The sequence below is a fragment of the Triticum dicoccoides genome, chromosome 7A (genome assembly GCF_002162155.2).
Source record: "Triticum dicoccoides isolate Atlit2015 ecotype Zavitan chromosome 7A, WEW_v2.0, whole genome shotgun sequence".
NCBI classification, from domain to species: Eukaryota; Viridiplantae; Streptophyta; class Magnoliopsida; order Poales; family Poaceae; genus Triticum; species Triticum dicoccoides.
Genome location: NC_041392.1, coordinates 402,306,882 through 402,317,341, shown reverse-complemented (window position 1 = coordinate 402,317,341; position 10,460 = coordinate 402,306,882).

Genomic DNA, 10,460 nt, shown 5'->3' with positions numbered 1-10,460 from the left:
CCACAATAATCATGGCAACACACGGACTATTGTAACCATGGGCCTCCTGTGGGCCGTAGGATCCGTGGGCCTTCTACGGGTCGTAGGATCCATGGACTTTCTATGGGTCGTATGATCCATGGGCCTTCTACGGGCCGTAGGATCCATTGGTCTTCTACGGGCCGTAGGATCCATGGGCCTTCTATGGGGCATATAATCATTTCGCCAAACATGGGTCGTACTATTCATGGACCATAATGGGCTGTTAATAGGCCATATTTGATAATGCTATGAAAACAGCCCAACGGGTTAACTGATGGAATGTAACCACGGGCTGTATTTGGCCCACAAATGGAACATGCCAGTAACGGGCCGTATCTAACTGAATTCTAGAAATGAGCCCAAGAATAAATGGGCCCTTAGAAGGCCGAAAGTTAACATGGGCTGGAAACGGCCGACGGAATAATGGGCTGTTAATGGGTATAAAGCGATAGACTATTCATTATGTGCCAGTTTCATCTCGGGCCTTTAATGGGCCGAGAGTTACAAAGGGCCTCATATGGGCCGAAAGACATCATGGGACATACATGGGCCGGAACTTACAATGGGCTGGAATCATATTGGACGGCCCAGATGAAGCTACTGGGCTTAATTCTGATAGGCCGTAACAGGCCGGTAGTAAGCAGGCCGTAGATGGGCTATATACGAACATGCCGTTAATAGGCTTTTCGTGGGCCGGCCCGTTACCTTTTGACCAAGTCAAACGGGCCGGCCTTTTCACTGGAATGGGCTTCTGTTGAGCCGTGCCATGTGTCGACGTATCATAGGTGCCTCCTGTCCAATGAGTGGATGACATATGTCTGAACGGTGAGCCAACACGTGTTTCCTCCGCCCAATGAGAATTTTTACACGTGGAAAATTCCTCTTGGTCCGGGCTATTAACAGGGTTATCGGATCCAAAACCGGACCTGATAGCTTAACGGTGTCCCATTATGGTGGATGCCACATGTCGGTCACCCTTGACGAAAGCACTTCTATGATGCGCGGTTTATCTTCGTGGAAGTGGACACTTCCGTGATGATAATTTTGGTAATGTCATTTTGTCATAAATTTTTCATGGATGTACATGCATGACAGAAAACGTGACCTACTGTGACAAACACGTATCATTACGGAAGTGTCTTTTTTTTGTAGTGCAATGCTCTACATGTCACAAAGCTAAGTCTAAAGCTCAATCCCATGGTCTCTATATGCCTCTTCCAATTCCGTATCAACCATGGGAAGATATTAGCATGGATTTTGTGCTTGGTTTGCCTAGAACTAGAAATGGAAAGGATTCGATATTTGTTGTTGTTGACCGATTCTCTAAGATGGCTCATTTCATTCCTTGCAACAAGATAGACGATGCTTCACATGTTGCCAATCTCTTTTGTAGGGAAATATTGCGCCTCCATGGAGTACCAAAAACGATAGTCTCGAACCGCGACGTCAAGCTCCTAAGCTACTTTTGGAAAACCTTATGCGCCAAGCTCGGAATCAAGCTACTCTTCTCCACGGCTTACCATCCAGAAACCGACGGCCAAACGAAGGTGACCAACCACACACTCTCCACTCTACTTCGCGTGGTAATCAAGAATAACATCAAGGAGTGGGACGAGTGTCGACCTATTGCCGAGTACGCCTACAACCGAGCAAGACACTCGATTACCGACAAGTCCCATTGTCCCCATCTACGGTTTCAACCCATTGTCCCCATTGGACATTCTTCCTCTACCACTACAAGAGCACACACATACGGACGCGCATGCCCGAGTCAACTATCTCAAGAAGATGCATGAAGATACAAGGCACACCATTGAGTACCAAGTATAACAACTCGTGACCAAGCTCAACATCAACAAGCACCCCATGGTGTTCAACATTGGAGATCTTGTGTGGCTACACCATCACAAGGACCACTTTCCCCACGAACGCAAGTCCAAACTTCAACCACGAGCGGATGGACCCTTCAAGGTGCTTGAACGCTACAACAACAACGCCTAGAAGATCGACATTCCACGCGACAAGTACTCCATGGGCGACATCTTCATCGTCAAATATCTCTCTCCCTACCATGGTGATGAAGATTTTGATCCGAGGTCGGATCTTTCCCAAGGGAGGGGAGATGATGCGGAGCATCCTACGGTCATCCACATGGACCTACCATCATCTCACGGAGTGCCAAGAGGACCTATGACACGAGCTAGAGCTCTCGAGACCGAGGTGACTTCTTTCCTTAGTGATATTACATATGATCCACTCGAGACATGGCTACTACCTAAGTCCGAGATGTTGTGCATGATTAGGTACCAAGAGGACCCTCCCGAAGATGCATGTGAAGACGGACAAGCCGCCAAGTCCACGGATGAAGAGGAACGCTGAAAGGAGAAGAAGGCAGCTCCAGGTCCCGGGCATCCGGCCCAAGGCCCAGACATTCGGTCGCTAGAGACAACCACTACAGCAGCAGCCGCCAAGTTCTACAGGCCCCGGACATCGGGCGTCAACCCCGGACATCCGGCGCCTCGCCAACACCCAGACATCCGACGCCTCGCCAACACCCAGACATTCGGCCTCGCCCCCAGAAATCCGGTGCCCTCCAGCGAGAGAGCGACAAGGCCAGCCCCATTAGCCCAGACATCCGACTCCCCGTGAAGCCCCGGACATCCGGCCCTCCTTGCCTGCGTGCAGTGCTTCTGGGCCGAGGCCCATGTACCCCTTCGCCCTTAGACTATATATACTTCCCCTCCACCTAAGTTTTAGGGTTAGTAAAGGATTGGCTCATTTTGTTTGAGAGCTTTGCTCATCCACTTGGTTACCTTCTCCTCGAAGATCATGCCTCCTCGGAGAAGATCCCCCAAGCAGATTTAAGACCCCTTCACGGGAAGAACTCAAGACCTCCTCACGGAGAAGATTGTGCTACTTGTATCATCCCTAGTTGACTATGGATCTTGTATCACTTTTGTGTTCGAGGATCTAGCATATGTGTGATCATTCTTGTTGGTTTTAGTGTTTCTCTCGTGTTTCCCCTCGTGTTCTTTGTGTTCCTCGCGGGATCCGCTCCTTTCATGAAAGATCGGCCATCTAGGGTTCCACCCTACATCAGATTGACAAACATAGCATTAGTCAATGATGCAACTCATGAAAGAATTAATAAGGGAAGAGAAGATTCACATATAAATATACTATCCTAGAAATCTTTTGTGATTGTCAGCCCTCATCAAAATATTATATGCCAAAGTATTTGGCGTTGGACAAGGAAGACAACTTAATGGTTATGAGGTGAGTGTTAGCAATCATAGAAGACTATATGATGGTTGAGTATGTGGACTTTCCTAAAGGCTCCGACACGTGACTCTTCCTGAAAAGATGATGAATTTTAGTTGCAAAGTTGACTAAGAACATAGTTGGTGGTTTCTAATAGAGTTTTTCTTTATACTTCGATTATGTGATGAACTGTTACCTTTTCATAGGAAGTATACTAGCAAAAAGGCCCATGCGTTGCAACGGGAGAAAAAAATACCACACGCTCTTAATTTATAAAAGATTGTCTATAATCTGAGAATTTGTAGCTCTGGCTCAAACAAAGATAGTCTTAACCTATAAAAGCGTAGTTTAAGATTCTTCAGGTGCTATTTCAACACGACTTGCATGAAGATTTAATCCGTACAAAGAAACGAGCAAGTGATCATGCATTTTATTCATGTCATGTTCGGGATGAGGTGTTTTTATGGGTGAGTAAAGAAAAACGACAAAAACAAATGATCTTGTGGTGCACATTGTCCAACAGGCCGACCCCATTTCAGATGGTGGAGGACGATGTGGCACTGCCGCTCATCTTGATGTGGCCAGAACTCGCCGCCTACAGGGAGGAGCGGCTCAGCAAATGTTGTGGTGCGCGTCGTCTAACAGGCCGATGGTGGCGTGCTGGTAGGCTACTGGGTCATTTGCTAATGTTGCCACTGCACCTACCAAGAAAAGGTAGAGGATCGTACCACCACCGGAGATGGTAAACGACGCGACAGGTTGATGGCCAGAGGCATGGAATCATTGGTGTGGCGATTAACATTGCAGCCTAGATAGTATTTTAAATTGTTAACAGGTAAATAACATCATATTCAGATTCTATGTATTTTCAAATCAAATATCATATATAACATGTTAAATTTGAAGTTACGGTTTAGAAGATATGAGTATTTAAAAATATATTTGATATGTACTGCGGGTTTAATGTCAAAAACATTAAGGGTTTTTCATAAAATAGCATGACGAACTAAGAATACCTATTTTTTATTAGTAGGTATAGATGATGCAAGTTCTATGATAAAAGTCCTATGTTAAATTTTGTTGTTTTTATAATAATCAACCTGATGCTTCTTTGTCCGTATTTTGTTTTTTCTCGACATCTCTCTCAAAGTATGTGGAAATATTTTTCGATTTCGGTTTTCGCTTGAGGACAAGCGAGGTCTAAGCTTGGGGGAGTTGATACATCCATTTTGCATCATATTTTCTTACTGTTATTTATAATGTTTTTATCCACACTAATGCTTTTTGGAGTAATTTTAATGCCTTTACTCTCATAATTTGCAAGGAACACACTGATACGTCTCCAACCTATCTATAATTTTTGATTGTTCCATGCTATTATATTATCTGTTTTGGATGTTTAATGGGATTTAATATGCACTTTTATATTATCTTTGGGACTAACCTATTAACCAAAGGCCCAGTGCAAATTGTTGTTTTTGCCTATTTCAAGTGATAGACTGCATAATAAAGGTTGTCATCTTAAGGGACAATACAACGTGACGTCCTCTTGCACTAAGGGATTGAGCATACAAACAAACAAGCGCATGGCAACCTCTGCTTCCCTTTGCGAAGGGACTATCTTTTACTTTTATGTATTTACTTTTATGCAAAGAGTCAAAGTTTTCCTTCTATTCCTTTTTATTTTCTCTTTTGACAAGCATCATGTGGTGAGGAAAGATCTAGGCACATATGTCCAGTTGAATATAGATAGTATGAGTTATTATTGTTGACATCACCCTTGAGGTGAGCATGTTGGGAGGCGAAACTATAAGCCCCTATCTTTCTATCTGTCCGGTTGAAACGTTTTGCTCATGGGTACGAGGTGAGTGTTAGCAATCATAGAAGACTATATGATGGTTGAGTATGTGGACTTGCCTAAAGGCTCCGACACGTGACTCTTCCTTAAAAGATGATGAATTGTAGTTGCAAAGTTGACTAAGAACATAGCTTGTTGGTTTCAAATAGAGTTTTTCTTTATACTTCGATTGTGTGATGAACTGTTACTTATTCATAGGAAGTATACTAGCAAAAAGGCCTGTGCGTTGCAACGGGAGAAAAAAATACCACACGCTCTTAATTTATAAAAGATGGTCTATAATATGAGAATTGGTAGCCCTGGCTCAAACAAAGATGGTCTTAACCTATAAAAGCGTAGTTTAAGATTCTCCAGGTGCTCTATTTCAACACGACTTGCATGCAGATTTAATCCGTACAAAGAAACGAGCAAGTGATCATGCATTTTTTCAATACATCTTCGGGATGAGGTGTTTTTTATGGGTGAGTAAAGAAAAACGACAAAAACAAATGATCTTGTGGTGCACATTGTCCAACAAGCCGACCCCATTTCAGACGGTGGAGGACGATGCGGCACTGCGGCTCATCTTGATGCGGCCAGAACTCGCCGCCTACAGGGAGGAGCGGCTCAGCAAATGTTGTGGTGTGCATCGTCTAATAGGCCGATGGTGGTGTGCTGGTAGGCTACCGGGTCGTTTGCTGATGTTGCACTGCACCTACCGAGAAAGGGTAGAGGATCGTACCACCACTGGAGATGGTAAACGACGCGACAGGTTGATGGCCAGAGGCAAGGAATCGTTGGTGTGGCGATTAACATTGCAGCCTAGATAGTATTTTAAATTGTTAACAGGTAAAATAACATCATATTCAGATTCTATGTATTTTCTAATCAAATTTCATATATAACATGTTAAATTTGAAGTTACGGTTTAGAAGATATGAGTATTTAAAAAAATATTTGATATGTACGGCAGGTTTAATGTCAAAAACATTAAGGGGTTTTACATAAAATAGCATGACGGACTAAGATACCTATTTTTTATTAGTAGGTATAGATGATGCAAGTTCTATGATAAAAGTCCTATGTTAAATTTTGTTCTTGTTATAATAATCAACATGATGTTTCTTTGTCCGTATTTTGTTTTTATCGACACCTCTCTCAAAGTATGTGGAAATATTTTTCGATTTCGGTTTTTGCTTGAGAACAAGCGAGGTCTAAGCTTGGGGGAGTTGATACGTCCATTTTGCATCATGTTTTCTTACTATTATTTATAATGTTTTCATCCATAATAATGCTTTTTGGAGTAATTTTAATGCCTTTTCTCTCATAATTTGCAAGGAACACACTGATACGTCTCCAACGTATCTATAATTTTTGATTGTTCCATGCTATTATATTATCTGTTTTGGATGTTTAATGGGCTTTAATATGCAGTTTTATATTATCTTTGGGACTAACCTATTAACCAAAGGCCCAGTGCAAATTGTTGTTTTTTCCTATTTCAGGCGATAGACTGCATAATAAAGGTTGTCATCTTAAGGGGTAATACAACGTGACGTCCTCTTGCACTAAGGGATTGAGCATACAAACTGACAAATAAGCGCATGGCAACCTCTACTTCCCTCTGGGAAGGGACTATCTTTTACTTTTATGTATTTACTTTTATGCAAAGAGTCAAAGTTTTCCTTCTATTCCTTTTTATTTTCTCTTTTGACAAGCATCATGTGGTGAGGAAAGATCTAGGCACATATGTCCAGTTGAATATAGATAGCATGAGTTATTATTGTTGACATCACCCTTGAGGTGAGCATGTTGGGAGGCGAAACTATAAGCCCCTATCTTTCTATCTGTCCGGTTGAAACGTTTTGCTCATGGGTACGAGGTGAGTGTTAGCAACCATAGAAGACTATATGATGGTTGAGTATGTGGACTTGCCTAAAGGCTCTCACACGTGACTCTTCGTGAAAAGATGATGAATTGTAGTTGCAAAGTTGACTAAGAACATAGCTTGTTGGTTTCTAATAGAGTTTTTCTTTATACTTCGATTGTGTGATGAACTGTTACTTATTCATAGGAAGTATACTAGCAAAAAGGCTCGTGCGTTGCAACAGGAGAAAAAAATACCACACGCTCTTAATTTATAAAAAGATGGTCTATAATCTGAGAATTGGTAGCCCTGGCTCAAACAAAGTTGGTCTTAACCTATAAAAGCGTAGTTTAAGATTCTCCAGGTGCTCTATTTCAACACGACTTGCATGTAGATTTAATCCGTACAAAGAAACGAGCAAGTGATCATGCATTTATTCATGTCATCTTCGGGATGAGGTGTTTTTTTATGGGTGAGTAAAGAAAAACGACAAAAACAAATGATCTTGTGGTGCACATTGTCCAACAAGCCGACCCCATTTGAGACGGTGGAGGACGATGCGGCACTGCGGCTCATCTTGATGCGGCCAGAACTCACCGCCTATAGGGAGGAGCGGCTCAGCAAATGTTGTGGTGCGCGTCGTCTAACAGGCCGATGGTGGTGTGCCGGTAGGCTACCGGGTCGTTTGCTGATGTTGCCATTGCACCTACCGAGAAAAGGTAGAGGATCGTACAACCACCGGAGATGGTAAACGACGCGACAGGTTGATGGCCAGAGGCAAGGAATCATTGGTGTGGCGATTAACATTGCAGCCTAGATAGTATTTTAAATTGTTAACAGGTAAAATAATATCATATTCAGATTCTATGTATTTTTCTATTCAAATTTCATATATAACATGTTAAATTTGAAGTTACGGTTTAGAAGATATGAGTATTTAAAAAATATTTGATATGTACTGCGGGTTTAATGTCAAAAACATTAATGGGTTTTTCATAAAATAGCATGACAGACTAAGAATACCTATTTTTTATTAGTAGGTATAGATGATGCAAGTTCTATGATAAAAGTCCTATATTAAATTTTGTTGTTGTTATAATAATCAACATGATGCTTCTTTGTCCGTATTTTGTTTTTATCGACACCTCTCTCAAAGTATGTGGAAATATTTTTCGATTTCGGTTTTCGCTTGAGGACAAGCGAGGTCTAAGCTTGGGGGAGTTGATACGTCCATTTTGCATCATGTTTTATTAGTGTTATTTGTAATGTTTTTATCCATAATAATGCTTTTTGGAGTAATTTTAATGCATTTTCTCTCATACTTTGCAAGGAACACACTGATACTTCTCCAACGTATCTATAATTTTTGATTGTTCCATGCTATTATATTACCTGTTTTGGATGTTTAATGATCTTTAATATGCACTTTTATATTATCTTTGGGACTAACCTATTAACCAAAGGCCCAGTGCAAATTGTTGTTTTGCCTATTTCAGTGTTTTGTAGAAAAGGAATATCAACCGGAACAAAACATTCACGAGGAACTTTCTTGGGACAAACGTCACCCTGGAGACTTGGAGTACAAGTCTGGAAATCCGTGAAGCTTCCACGAGGCCGGGGGGGCGCGCCCCCCACCCTCGTGAGCCCCATGGAGCTCCACCGACCTACTTCTTTCGCCTATATATACTCTTATACCATGAAAACATCCAGGGGAGCCATGAAACCACTTTTCCACCGCCGCAACCTTATGTACCCGTGAGATCCCATCTGGGGCCTTTTTCGGCGAACTGCCGGAGGGGGATTCGATCATGGAGGGCTTCTACATCAACACCATAGCCTCTCCGATGATGTGTGAGAAGTTTACCACAGACCTTTGGATCCATAGTTATTAGCTAGATGGCTTCTTCTGTCTCTTTGGTTCTCAATACAAAGTTCTCCTCGATGTTCTTGGAGATCTATTCGATGTAATACTCTTTTGCGGTGTGTTTGCCGAGATCCGATGAATTGTGGGTTTATGAATTTGATTATCTATGAATATTATTTGGTTCTTCTCTGAATTCTTATACGCATGATTTGATATATTTGCAAGTCTCTTCGAATTATCGGTTTAGTTTGGCCTACTAGATTGATCTTTCTTGCAATGGGAGAAGTGCTTAGCTTTGGGTTCAATCTTGCGGTGTCCTTTCCCAGTGACAGCAGGGGTAGCAAGGTTGTAGCAATCCGACCTCAAACGATCAAATCTCTGTGCATAAGTGTCATCCCTGGATCGGTAATGCTGATACACACAGTACTTGAAGGATTTATAACAGAGTAGCAATCACACACTTATTACATCGAGTGTCTCAAAAGAGAACTTATTACAATAAATATGGCTTAAGGCCATCTAAATAAGATAATAGCGAAAGGCTTGGAAGATAAAGTGAGTCCATCAACTCCAATGGCATAGCTGAGTGCACGACAACGACCTAGCGCACCTTACTCTTCGTCTGAAAAGTCTGCAACATGATATGTTGCAGCCCGAAATGGGCCAGCACATGGAATATGCTGGCAAGATACCACAGTAGAGCAATGAACAGATAAATTCTATCACTACATGCATATATGGCTGGTGGAGGCTCTATGATTAAATTTTTTTGCGAAAGGCCAATCTTTCCCTACAACAAAGGAATATATTTTATTTAACTATCATGGTAGTTGTTAAACATTGAGAATGGTAAATCCCCACCTCAATCCCAATTAAGAAGTAATTGACAACCCAACACAATTAATTTAGAGTGATGAGATCAACCTGATAATTCAAATCCAGATACTCAAGATGTCCATGATTAGTTTGTACACTCTGTAGAGGTTTGCGCACTTTTCCCCACAAGACTCGATCTCCTCCGTTGGATTTCTCGCACTACCTGGTGTTTGAGAAACGGATTACCGAGACACGGTTTTTTAGAAGCATTAACTCTAACCCCAGGTAGACCGTACCAACCTACATCCCCTACATCTGCTAGCCTACCACTTGAAGAGGTCATGCAACTTACTCCACTATGCTAGAGCCCATAATAGCTTGTGGCTGCACACGGAAGTTTTCTAGCATGAATAATCTTATGATCCCTTTGAGCCTGGGTGGCGAACCATATAAGGACAGCACTGGTATATCCCCAGGTGCCCGCAACCAATCCACCCAGATGTGTATTTAAGTAGCCACCTTAAGCTAACCATTAATTAAGAATCTCACATATGTCATGGATACACTCAAACCCAATCCACGTCTACGAGCATAGCATGACGATATAAGCATAACGTAGAAGTAACTCCCAAGGGTTTGATAATAAAAAGGCAAAAGGTTCTACCTCATCATCTACTTCCCAAAACCCGCATGTTAAGAGATCCTACTCATGCAATGTTTGAGGGTTGTAACTAATGCATAAAACTAGGTAACAAAGGGGTATGATCAATGTGTTACTTGCCTTGCTGATGATC